General features: G+C 38.1%; 2 protein-coding genes across 2 annotated transcripts in view; both read right to left on the bottom strand.

Annotated features, from left to right (window-relative positions):
- Positions 1–12,316, bottom strand: part of LOC6053441 — a 769,747-nt gene that overhangs the window by 755,984 nt on the left and 1,447 nt on the right. The window lies entirely within an intron of this gene.
- The window catches only part of LOC119766103, a 38,949-nt gene that overhangs the window by 5,233 nt on the left and 21,400 nt on the right, over positions 1–12,316 (bottom strand). The gene's annotated exons all lie outside the window — the stretch shown is intronic.

Consider the following 12,316-nt stretch of genomic DNA (forward strand, 5'->3'; position numbering starts at 1 on the left):
CAATTTGTGGAGCGAGGTTTTGAAAAAAATCCGATATTCTGGGCACCCTAATGAGATGTGATCACCACAGATAAACTGAAATTATTATTGAAAATTGCATCTACTTAATACATTCACATTCACATAATTAGATGTTCAAAGATTGGATTTGACAGTTTGATTTTAAGAGGACATAAAATATACCATATCTTGGAATAGTTATAAATATATGTTAAGCACATATAAATATTTAAATTGCCCTTATTGCAACCATTTGGTTTAATAACAATTTCTTATTTAAATGATGCAACGCTAAAAACAATCAATACTTTATGAAAAAGTCATCATTTTATTAGTCATGTATTATTTTATATAAACAACTTTCTCTTATCTACCATCTACTCTCGTTCATCAAACCACAACGATCAAGTGCATTTTAAACTTACTTGCCAGCAAAGAAAAAAAGCTCACCAAAACCCGCCAGCGGAAAGCAAATCGTGAAAACCGCATCGTTTTCCTCAAAGCACAATATTTTGCCGGAGAGCAAAATCCAGACGGTCGTCGGTGGCTAGGCGCTCTAAAGCTTCAGCGGTCTTCCCGCCAGCCAACACATTGTTTCCCGCCACGCCACGCCAGTCTGAAACTTCTGAGGCAGAGATTAAAACTATCGATAGAGCAAGTTGGACTTCCGAGGGGTGGTTGGTGCTCGCAGGAAGGAAAAGTGAAACAAATTTTCGCGGTGGTCGAGAAAATTTATTGTTTAGCCAAGCTCCTAAGCTGGTCAATCACCCTCAAAGTTCCTGGGGGGAGGAGGGTTGGTTCGTTAGTTCGCTCCACCGGAGAACGGTTCCGGAAATAATTTCGATTGCCAGGACAATTTCGTTTAATCCCTTCACTTTAACTTTGCGGTTGTTGGAAAGTAACAAACACTAGCAGCAGCCAGCAACTTTCCAATTTTCCGTTCCACGCTAGTCCAGAGGAGCTAGTTTATCGAACATCGATTCCGTGGCGGTTTGAACGCGATTTAAGCGGAATTGATGAAGGCAAGTCTCGTTTCGGAGGAAGATGTGGCAAAAGTCGGGAAAATCACTCGGGCTGTCAGAGTCACACAGACAAGCATCGCCAACTCGCTCGATTCTCACTTAGAGAGAGGTTGGGAGAATCGAGAGCAAATGAAATGGAAAATTAAATAGCAAACTTGAGTCCTGCTCGTCCTTCTCCGCGGGCTGGCTTGGAAAATGACTGGCCAGCTATTTGGAACGGACCAGACAGTGCTGCTGCCGCTGCTATTTCTATTAATGAAGAAATAAATTCCTTTCGGCGTTCATCGACTGGATCAATTGGATGCTTATAGGACGTGCCACTTTCAGCGTTTTCAGTGCCTCTACTAATGGCCTATTTTTTGCCTAATGAGTATCTGTCGGACTTTTCACGATCTGGTCTGTTGAACAGGTGAGTTATTGTATAAGAAACAAGCTTGAATTGATAAACGGTGTAGACAATTCCTAAAACAAAATATTGCATAGTTTGCAAATAGTTTGAATTGTTCCACTTAATAAACGTATTTTTATATTAAGTTTTCTCACTTTTTCATTTTAATAAAATAAATTCTGCCTCTGTTTGCATTAATGATCAATGTAATTTTTTTTTTTTTTTGAATTAAATATACTTTATTGAATCTTTCTTATAATAATTACATTTGGTTTACATAATAAGTGGTCAGCTGTGGCTCTTCAGCTTTAATTTTCTTTTCGTGATTTAAACACTGTTCATTTCCATAACTTTAAAAATATATGATTTATCATTTTTGTAACACTAGGTACAATGAGGAAAAAAAAATGTTAAGAAAACATAACCTAACCTAAAACTAACTTAAACTTACAATAAACTAAACCAATCCTTGAATCAAGGGGTATTCAGAAATAGCACATTTTTCCCTGAATTTCAAACATTTTTCTTGAATCTTCTGATCCAACATTTTTACTTCTGCTAATTCATGAACCTCACTTGATCTTGTCCAGCCAGGAACATTCAAAACCATTTTGAGTACCTTGTTTTGGACACGCTGGAGCTTCAATTTATGAGTTCTAGCGCAACACTCCCAAACAGGTACTGCATACTCAATAACGGGGTAAATTATTTGTTTGTAAACTGCTAGCTTATTTTTCAAAGAAAGCTTTGATTTTCTGTTAATTAAAGGGTACAAGCACCTGATGAGAATGCTGCACTTGTTTCGAGTCAAGTATGAGACCTAAGTAGACAACTTCCTTTGACCAGGGTATCGAAACATCATTCATTTTTATCAAAACATCATCCTTTGGGACAAATCTGGCCGATTTGGAAAGAGGAAAAATGATGGTTTGAGTTTTGGCTGCATTTATGCGAATTTTCCAGTCGCCAAAGTATTCGGAAAGAACGTCAAGACCCTTCTGAAGACGGCCAACTAAATATCTGGTTATTTTACCCTTATAAATAACGGCAGTGTCATCAGCAAAAAGTGACAACACACCATTACCAGGAAGAGTAGGCAAATCAGATGTAAAAATATTGTACAGAAGTGGGCCAAGAATACTTCCTTGGGGAACCCCAGCATCAATGTTGAATAATCCAGAAGCAATCCCATTCAGAAAAACCCTGAACGATCTCTCCGAAAGATAGTGCTGGATAATTTTGATAAGATACATTGGAAAACCGTATAAATACAGTTTATGTATCAAACCATCATGCCAAACATTGTCAAAAGCCTTCTCAACATCCAACAAAGCCATAGCAGTTGATTTAGACTCAAGCTTGTTCTGCTTGATGATTTTAGTTACTCTCGTAAGCTGATGAGCAGTATTATGTCCCTTACGGAAGCCAAACTGCTCATTCAAAATTATATTATTATCGTTGGTAAAATCCAAAAGCCTTGAATAGATGACCTTCTCAAAGAGTTTGGACAGACTACTCAAAAGACTAATGGGACGATAACTTGTTGGCGATGTTGGATCTTTTGAGGCTTCAAAATTGGTATGACTTTGCCCAGTTTCCAATTGGTGGGGAAGTAACCAAGTTGCAAACATTTATTGAAAATATTGGCTAGATGTTGAAAGAACTGATCACTCTGTTTTTTCAACACTAGATTAAAAATGTTATCAAAGCCAGGAGCTTTCATATTTTTCATTTGTTTTACTGCAACTTTGACTTCCTCACCAGAAACATGGGAATCTGCAGGAAATTCAAAGGTAGAGTTATTAATTGTTGAAATACTATTGGCAACTGATGTTTCTTTACGGCTGGTCATGGAAGCGCCAAGATTATGAGAACTAACAAAATGAAGCCCAAGTGCATTTGCCTTTTCCTCGGATGTAATCAAGGGAGAATCCTCAACAATAAGAGGAGGAATAGGCTTTGGTTTGTTTTTAAGAACTTTTGAAAGTTTCCAAAATGGTTTTGAATAATTCCCAAGCTGGCTTACATGTTTTGAAAATTCTTGATTTCTGATATTGTCAAGTCGGTCTTGTATGATTTTGTTCAAATTGTTCACTGAAATCTTTTGTCATAGTCCCCAGTCCGTTGATATTGTCTCCTATAAACATTCCTAAGTCTAATCAAGTGTTTAGTATCTACGTCAATATCAGTTACCTTAAAATTAACAGGAACCTCCCGAACGTTGGCAGCCTCTGCTTGGTTGATAGCCTGCTGGATCACCTCCAGCGAACGATCAATATCGGCAGAAGTTTCCGGGTGTTGATCATAGTCGATGTTGCTGTCGACCACTTGCTGAAACTGCTGCCAGTCAACGTTGTGGTAATCTTTCCGGGTTGGTTGCCGCTGCGGAGTAACGGATGCTCCAACCTCCACAACCACCGGATAGTGATCAGAACTCAACTCTTCAAACACCTCAGGATGAGCCACGTTCTCAGCCATATTGGTAATGAAGAAGTCGATGATTGAGTGATTCCCAGACCGAGCCACCCTCGTTGGACGATCTGGACTCACAACGTTGTAGTATCCGTTTTGCAGATCGTTGTGCAGAATCACTCCGTTCCGATTCCTCCTGCTGTTGCCCCAAACTTCATGCTTCGCGTTGAGGTCACCAGCGATGATGTACTTTGCGCTCCGCCGTGTCAGCTTCTGGATATCGCTCTTCAGTTTTGCTGCTGAACCATCTCTGGAATTCACCTGACGTGGGCAGTATGCAGCAATGAAGAGTACTGGGCCAACCGAAGTGGGAATTTCCACCCCAACGGCCTCGATGATGTCCAGCTTGAAGTGTGGCAGCCGGCGTGGCTTGAGATCACGATGAACAGCGACAAGCACACCTCCTCCTCCAGAGGTGGTCCTATCGAGCTGCGTCGCGATCTTGTAGTTTTGCAGATAAACTTTTTCACCGGGCTTCAGATGAGTTTCCGTGATGGCAGCTACGTCGATCTCCTTCTCGCGAAGAAAATCCACCAGCTCTAAGTTCTTCCTCCTAATGGAGCAAGCGTTCCAATTCAGCAGCTTGAGGGACCTACGATCCATACTGGATGACGAACGAGGTCAGCACTTCAATCTGCTGGGTCTTGGTTTTGCATCCACGCAGTGCAGCGGACATCTGTTTGAAAATATTGAGGAGTTCGGTTGAGGTGTAAAGATCATTACCATTTTCCTCAACTGCTGGTTCTTGGGTTGGTCTTGGCTCCTGGCTGAAGCCCGGTGGTGGCGGTCTCGGCTCCTGGCTGAAACCCGGCCGTGGATGATTCATCTCAGCTCTCTTCCTGGGATCCAACGGCAACGGTGCCAAGTTCGGGACCTGGCGTCGCGGTTGAAGAGGTGGAAAGTTTTGCTCCACCAGGGCTGGAGGAGTTCTACGACGCTGAGGCTGATTCTTCGTCGATGCTTGCTGCCGAATTTTCACGAACTCAGCTCTCTTGGGGCACTTTCGGTCGGTTGACGAGTGCTCACCGTTGCAGTTGAGGCACTTCACCAGCGAATCTTGGATGCACTGGGATGTGATGTGCGCATCGGTACCACATTTGGCGCAACGACGCTTTAGGTGGCAGTTCTTACCTCCGTGCCCGAAACCCAGGCAGTTGAAGCATTGTGTGACGTCACGGTGCACTGGTCGGTATCGCTCCCACGACACGATAATGTTGAAAACCGCTCGGATTGCCTTCAGCTCAGGAAGCGTCGTCGATCCCTTAGCCAAATGCAGCAGGTAGAGCTGGTCACGGTACTTGATGTCTTTGTTGCGTCGGCTCATTTTGTGCACGGCCAACACATCCAGTTTCAAAACTTTTAGCTCGGCAGCTAATTCCTCCACTGGCATGTCGTACAGACCTCTGACGACGATTTTGTACGGCTTATCCATGGCGACATCATGGGTAAAGTACTCCGCCTCGTTTTCGGTCAAGTAATCCTTGACCAGTTGATAGTGCTGCCTGGATTGCACCAGCACCTTAAATCCGTCCTGACACAGACGAATGTTGCCTTGGACTTTCCCAGACTTGATGAGTTCAACCAGCCCCGCTCGAAAGTCGATCGTTGCTGCTGATTGCCGCACATAAAAAGGAGGCAGTTTCTCCTTTCGCTGTTTCACTTCATTCTCCTTTGCTTCCGCTACCTGGTCCTCGTCAGGCAGTCCAGCGAACTTGTTGTTCTTCAAAAGCTGCTCCTCGTGCGACGAAGAGTTCTCCTCCTCCTCATCCATCGGTACAGTACCGTCGCTCTTTTTCGTCTTTTTGCTGTTCGATGTCACTTCCAAAAGCACCTTCCTCTTGGAAATCCCCGGTTTTTGGCCATCAGTTGAGGCCTCAACCTTCCTTTTGGAAATTCCCACTTTTTTGCCTGCTTGAGCCGCAGGTAGGGCGATATTGCCGGCGTTTTGCGCCGGGACGCGACGAGTCATGTTGAATCAGACAACCTTCTCCAACGAATGCTCGGATAACAATGAATGATCAATGTACAAAACCAGCCAGATAAGAAAAACGCATGGCCAATTAGCCCAATTCATAGTCTGACGTGTTAGGGTTTTGAAAAAGTTGGATTTCATCAAGTTTCGGTGGTTATATCATGAAAACGAGACATTTTTTTTTATCTGTAAAGTACTTATCGATAACAATTTCAAATTTATATAAAAATTGGGTCAATCAAATTTTATGTGTAAAATCTCGATTTTTTTTTGACCATATTTCTATATATCCCAAAAGTTTGCGAGTTTTGGTCCTCTAAGCTTATAAAAAAATAGCGAAAATCCAAAAAATACGGATTTTGGGAAATTGAGTATTTGCGAAAAAAAAAAGTTTATTTCAAAATCGGCAAGATTTTTTTCAATGTACCTATTTATTCTGAACAGTCCTCATCAATACCTACAACTTTGCCGAAGACACCAAATTGATAAGAAAATTTCTTGAAAGGTTACAGACAGCTTTAAAAATTGTATGGAGACTTGTTTGGGTGACACAAAATGACTTCTTTGGTCATAGGAAAGGCCCTCACAAAGTTTGAGCCAAATCAAAATCTAAAAAAAAAACAATTTCCGGTTTTGGTACAGAATGGATCTTCTTAAAATTCATCTTCCTTATCTCTGCGTCTCGCAAAAGTCCCCAAAATTTTGGAATGATCAATAACAACTACTTGCATCTTCTGGCGAATAGAAAAATGGTTACAACTTGACATTTGAAAACGGTGCAACATTTCACCACCCAGTTTATATCTCACCAGGATCGAGGAGGTGGTGCAAAATGTAAACTGGATACTAAAAAAACATAAAACAAAAAACTGAAACTAATTTTAAGATTATGACTTAAAAATTTGGACAAATCACAATTTTTACGATCTAAAATTTATAAAAAAAATCCTTAAGTTAATTTTTTTCTCAATCATAGCACATTTGTAGTTCATTGTAGTTCAAAATCGTCGCCATCGTGCTAACTTGTCGTACGTGCATTTTGGGCCAAATTGAGTTAAGAACGCCATTTTGTGCAGCTCACAATGCCTCACCTTATGACCTTCACAGATCCCCAAAATTCGATTTCAATCCTGAGATATTCAACATAAACCGAAAAAACTCCGTGCATTTTTGTCACTTTACATATGAAAGTAGTTTCAATCTTGTCGTGCTATCTTGTCACTCCATGAAAATTGATGTAAGTGCGACAAAAGGCCAAAGGGATTTCAGGTCAGGATGCGTTTGACGCACGTACAAGTTAGACTACCGTAAACATTTGTAATTATACCTCGGGACTCCAGCAACCAACTTCAGCCAAACTTCGGGACAATGCACAGAATGGTCAGCCAAACAAAACGTGTTTGTTATTGTTTTCATTGCGTGCTCTCGTTTTTGTATATTCAAGGTCAAACATTAAAACGCGTTTTTCTCGGAACGTCAAAATGGCGGGTGCGACAAGATAGCACGACGACGTCGAAATGCTCTTGCAGTACTGCTCACACATTTAAAACAATATTATTTTAACTATTTTCTATGAAAAACTTCAGTACAATTATGTCTATATTTTACTAATGTTTTTGATATTTCAATCTGATATGATTTCATTCCAAATTAAAACGTTCAGCGCATCATATAAGCTCTAGGAAGCGCCATAAACAGTTAAGTCTTTAATCCGCTTTATGTTATATGCTTCATGCTGAGCAGCCAGTTTAGAACTCCCTTCCAATGTGTACGGATAGGGACAAAATTCTTCAAAATACGACACTCCTTTTCAATGTTTTCTTCAAGCAAACTGTCCACTGTTGCTTGCATCCCTCCAAAAACCATTTTCCACGCCGCAAATTCCTCGCAAGTGTTTTTGTTTACACTGTGAATCAGGCAAATCTGGCCTGGAAAACATAACCTTGCACTGTGCACTTCCGTCCCAGCGGGAGGAGGGGTGGGCTATTCGATTGGGGTGGGTCGGGCGAAAATCCATTCATGCGTTTGCTGTTTGTTCCGTATCGGATTTTCGAAGAAGTAGGTGGTATAGTGCGTACGGAGATAATCGTTAAAAATGGCAATAAAAATAAACTAGACAGGATCAAGTGACACAAGCGGACGTACGTTTGAATTGAAGGGAGGGGTGAAAATTTCCCTCCCCACGTGGAAGGAAGAAGGGAGAGGGACAAAAGTCAAACTGTGCTGGCAGCGGATTATGCGTTTTTCGTAAATTTTAATTAACGTTTCTCAGTTTCATTCACAGTCACAGTTGTCATTCTGAGGAAGGAAGGTGTTGGTTTTCAGACGGATTTGCAGCTGGAAAAGGGGAACGAAAACAGTGCAATTCATGGTTTTTCAGAATGGAAGGAAAACTATGCCAGCTCACACATAAGAAGCTTAAGAGATTTTTGCCTACACTCGGCGCTCTGTAATTGCTTTGTTTCGTTAGTCAGTGAGGAATGTCGACGATTGACAAGGGCAGTTTCGGTTGAATTTATTTGGAAGATTTTCATTCGTTCAGGACTTGCGTTCTGTTAAAGAGATTTGCTACACATAAAACTAAATTGAATTCATTAAAATTTACGAGTTCAATTCCGAAATGGTGAAATTCTTGTTTGCTCAATTTGTTCAGTGTAAAAAAAAAACAACCTCAAGTAATCAAACAATGATATTCTTGTAACTTTTCTTCCCCTCATCAACTTTCTCAAAATCGATTTCAAACAGAGCCATTAAAACCGCCACCCACGTACAACAACATTGCCATTTATTCCATTTATCACAACTCTTCCAGCTAAAAATCTAGATGGAAACTTCTGAGCAAAAACGAGGAAAAACTCCCACCGAGAGCAGTCAACCATAAATATGAGTGTAATTCTCAAACACGAAAAATCATCCATCATCACGTTCTCGTGTGTAACCAGCCGGAGATTGTGGACATGTGTGCGCGCAGGACCCTCATAACCCATTTTCAAGACCAGAGAACCATCTTACTCGGATGTGACCCAAGCGTGTTCGTGTGTGGGGGAGGCGATGCCAAAGGAAATGATTTTTCTTCCAGCTAATGATTTTTAAACGCTCGTAATAAAAGTCACCAACGAGTGTTACTTCCTTGGTTGGCTTTGTTTGGCTAAGGAAACACGTTTAGGATTGAAGAGATTTTCAGGTTTGATGTTTTGAAAACTTTAGAGAGCATTGGATTTTTTTAATCAATCTAAGATTTCCGATTTTTTCGAAAACAATATTTTCAAAATTTGTAAAGACTAACATTTCAAAAGGGTGTAATATTGAATGTTTGGCTCTTTTGAAAATCTTGATTTAAAAACTTTAAAAATATTGTTTTCGAAAAGATCGGAAAATTTAACGAAAGTTTCATATTTTAACATTGTAAATCGGACCATTAGTTGCTGAGATATCGACATCAGAAAATGGTAAGTGGTTTTGGGTGAGACTTAAAAAACATCAATTTTCCATCAAACATGTGCACTAATTTAAAAAAAAATCAATAACTGCTACTATTTCCAAAAAAGTTTCCTGAAAATAACTATAACTTGGAAAAGGTGCACTTTATCAAAATTTCACTAAAGTACTTTTTGATTGCAAATTTGATTTTACATCGAAAAATGAAGTTGAAAAATTTTGGCGGCCAATATTTAGATTTTTTGAAAAAATCTGTATTGATTCCAAAATGCATAACTCGGTCAATGATTTTTTGCCCATTCTGGAAATTTCTGAAAAGTTGGCATTTCATGTTTAAAAAAATAAAAATAGTGTTTTTTTTGCAAATCAAGTTTTAGTGACAAATCAAATTTGTTTTTACCAAATTTATTTTACCGTGATGCAAAATTATATGGACAAACTAATGATGCAAAATTGCTTCTTTGGGCATAACGAAGGCACCAAAAAAGTTTCAGCCGGATTAAAAAATGCAAAAATTAAAATTAAAGAAAAAAGACCAATTTCGTAGAGAATTGCTTAGTGCGTCCATTCCGGGAATTCCCGGGACAAAAATCGCGGGATTTTTCCAAAACCGGGAATTCCTGATTTTTTTTTTATAATTTGCCCCGGGAATTCCCGAAATTGAAAAAAAAAAATTGGTCTCGAAACTCAGATCTGGTTGTGGAAATAAATGACAAGTTGAATACTTAGTAAACGATAACAATTTTGTTTCAGAATTAATTGTGCTCATTAGGGTAAGTTGTAAAAAAATATTTCTGTTTGATTTTATATATCTTTAAATACTTGGTATTTTATTTACGTACATTTATGATTTTAAATTTGGAAAAAATCATATTAAATTAGGCCGTTGCAAATATTTTTTGAAGTTTATGTCCCTCGCCTCTGACCAAAGTCAAAGGGGGGGGGGGGTAATAAAATAAAAAAGTTTAAAAATTGAATTAGTTTTAAAAATATTTAGGCCGATGCAAATATTTAAAAAAGTTTTTGTCCCTCGGCCCTGGCCGAGGTCAAGGGGGGGGGCAAAAAAATAAAAAAATATAAAAATTTAAATAACAAGCCATAGTCTTCACTTTTAAATGAAAAAAGTGTTTTAAAATGCATTTTACACTAGTTCAGTTGTTTTGCAATCATTAGTTTTCAAAAATCTAAGATCTGACAAAAACAAAAATTGTATCGAAAAAAAAGATTTTGCATCGAAAATTTTCAAAAAATCTTAAGATTTTTTAATAAACCCAAACATGCTAAAAATGATTTTAAACGCAGGAGAATGTATTTTAATTTGATTTCAACTGGTTGCACTTGAATTTTCATTGAAATTTTGAAGTTTATTGTAAAAATATTTTTTTTGCCCCCTGATTTTTCAGGCCAATTTTGAAGGGGGGGGTGACAAAAACTTTTAAAAATATTTGTACCAGCCTTAAATATTGACGAAAATTTTATTTTTTGCGAAAAAAATGTTTTTGCGATGCTGTGCACTGGAATTTCACAAAAATTCAAAATATTTTTAATCCAGCCCAAACATGCTAAATATGATTATCAATGGGTAATTCTCTACCAACTCACACGAAATCGAGAAAAGTTGCCCCGACCCCTCTTCGATTTGCGTGAAACTTTATCTTAAGGGGTAACTTTTGTCCCTGATCACGAATCCGAGGTCCGTTTTTTGATATCTCGTGACGGAGGGGCGGTACGACCCCTTCCATTTTAGAACATGCGAAAAAGAGGTGTTTTTCAATAATTTGCAGCCTGAAACGGTGATGAGATAGAAATTTGGTGTCAAAGGGACTTTTATGTAAAATTAGACGCCCGATTTGATGGCGTACTCAGAAATCCGAAAAAAACGTATTTTTCATCGAAAAAAACACTAAAAAAGATTTTAAAATTCTCTCATTTTCCGTTACTCGACTGTAAAAATTTTTGGAACATGTCATTTTATGGGAAATTTAATGTACTTTTCGAATCTACATTGACCCGGAAAACAAAATTTAGAACAAAATTTTTCTTTTTAAATTTCGTGTTTTTTCTAACTTTGGAGGGTTATTTTTTACAGTGAAACAATGTTCTACAAAGTTGTAGAGCAGACAATTACAAAAAATGTAATGTATAGACATAAGGGGTTTGCTTATAAACATCACGAGTTATCGCGATTTTACGAAAAAAAAGTTTTGAACAGCTTTTTTGCATAATGTTTTAAATGACTTCGATTAAAACAGGAACAGAACAAAACAATTAGTGTGTGATTTCCATATTTATTGCTGAGCTTTTCTAGTTGTGCCTAATAAAAAAAATATAAAGGAAATATATTTACAAAAGACTTATTTATTCAATTTGAATTACATTGAACAAAAATTTGCAACAAAAATGTAGTAAATTCAAAATCCAAAGCACAACAAAGAACAAAAATTGATCAATTTTTAATTTCTTATAAGCTATTTTGTAATAGTCGTCCTTGCTTGAAAAACAATATATAATTAAAACAAAGATTTTATGACTGTTTCAAAAATTTCCCAGATCCTGGGAATTCCCGGGATTCCAAAAATATTTTTTCCCGTTTCCCGGAAAATCCAAAACCCGGGAAAATTGGACGCCCTAGAATTGCTCACATAATTTCCGTCAATTTATTTACGAATTAATTCATTAATTCAAATTAAGTAGGTACAAACATCTTGAGATAGGTTGACCATACCATCAATATTTTCCTGTATTGAGTATTAATAGAATAATGTTTTTTTTTAGTTTTAAGTGATTCTGATTAGGCCGATGAAAATATTTTACAAAGTTTTTGTCCCTTTTGGCCGGGGTTCTAGGGGGAGGAGAGCAAAAAATTAAAAAAAAAATATATGAAAATATAAATAACAAGCCATAGTACCAACATGTGAATGAAACAAGAAAAGCATTTTAAATTGATTGATCAGCTGATTGAACCGAGAATTTCAAAGTTGATTTTTTTTAAATAATTGACATAACCCCTAAGCAAGTTTGTAA

Source organism: Culex quinquefasciatus, chromosome 2 (genome assembly GCF_015732765.1).
Source record: "Culex quinquefasciatus strain JHB chromosome 2, VPISU_Cqui_1.0_pri_paternal, whole genome shotgun sequence".
Lineage (NCBI taxonomy): Eukaryota > Metazoa > Arthropoda > Insecta > Diptera > Culicidae > Culex > Culex quinquefasciatus.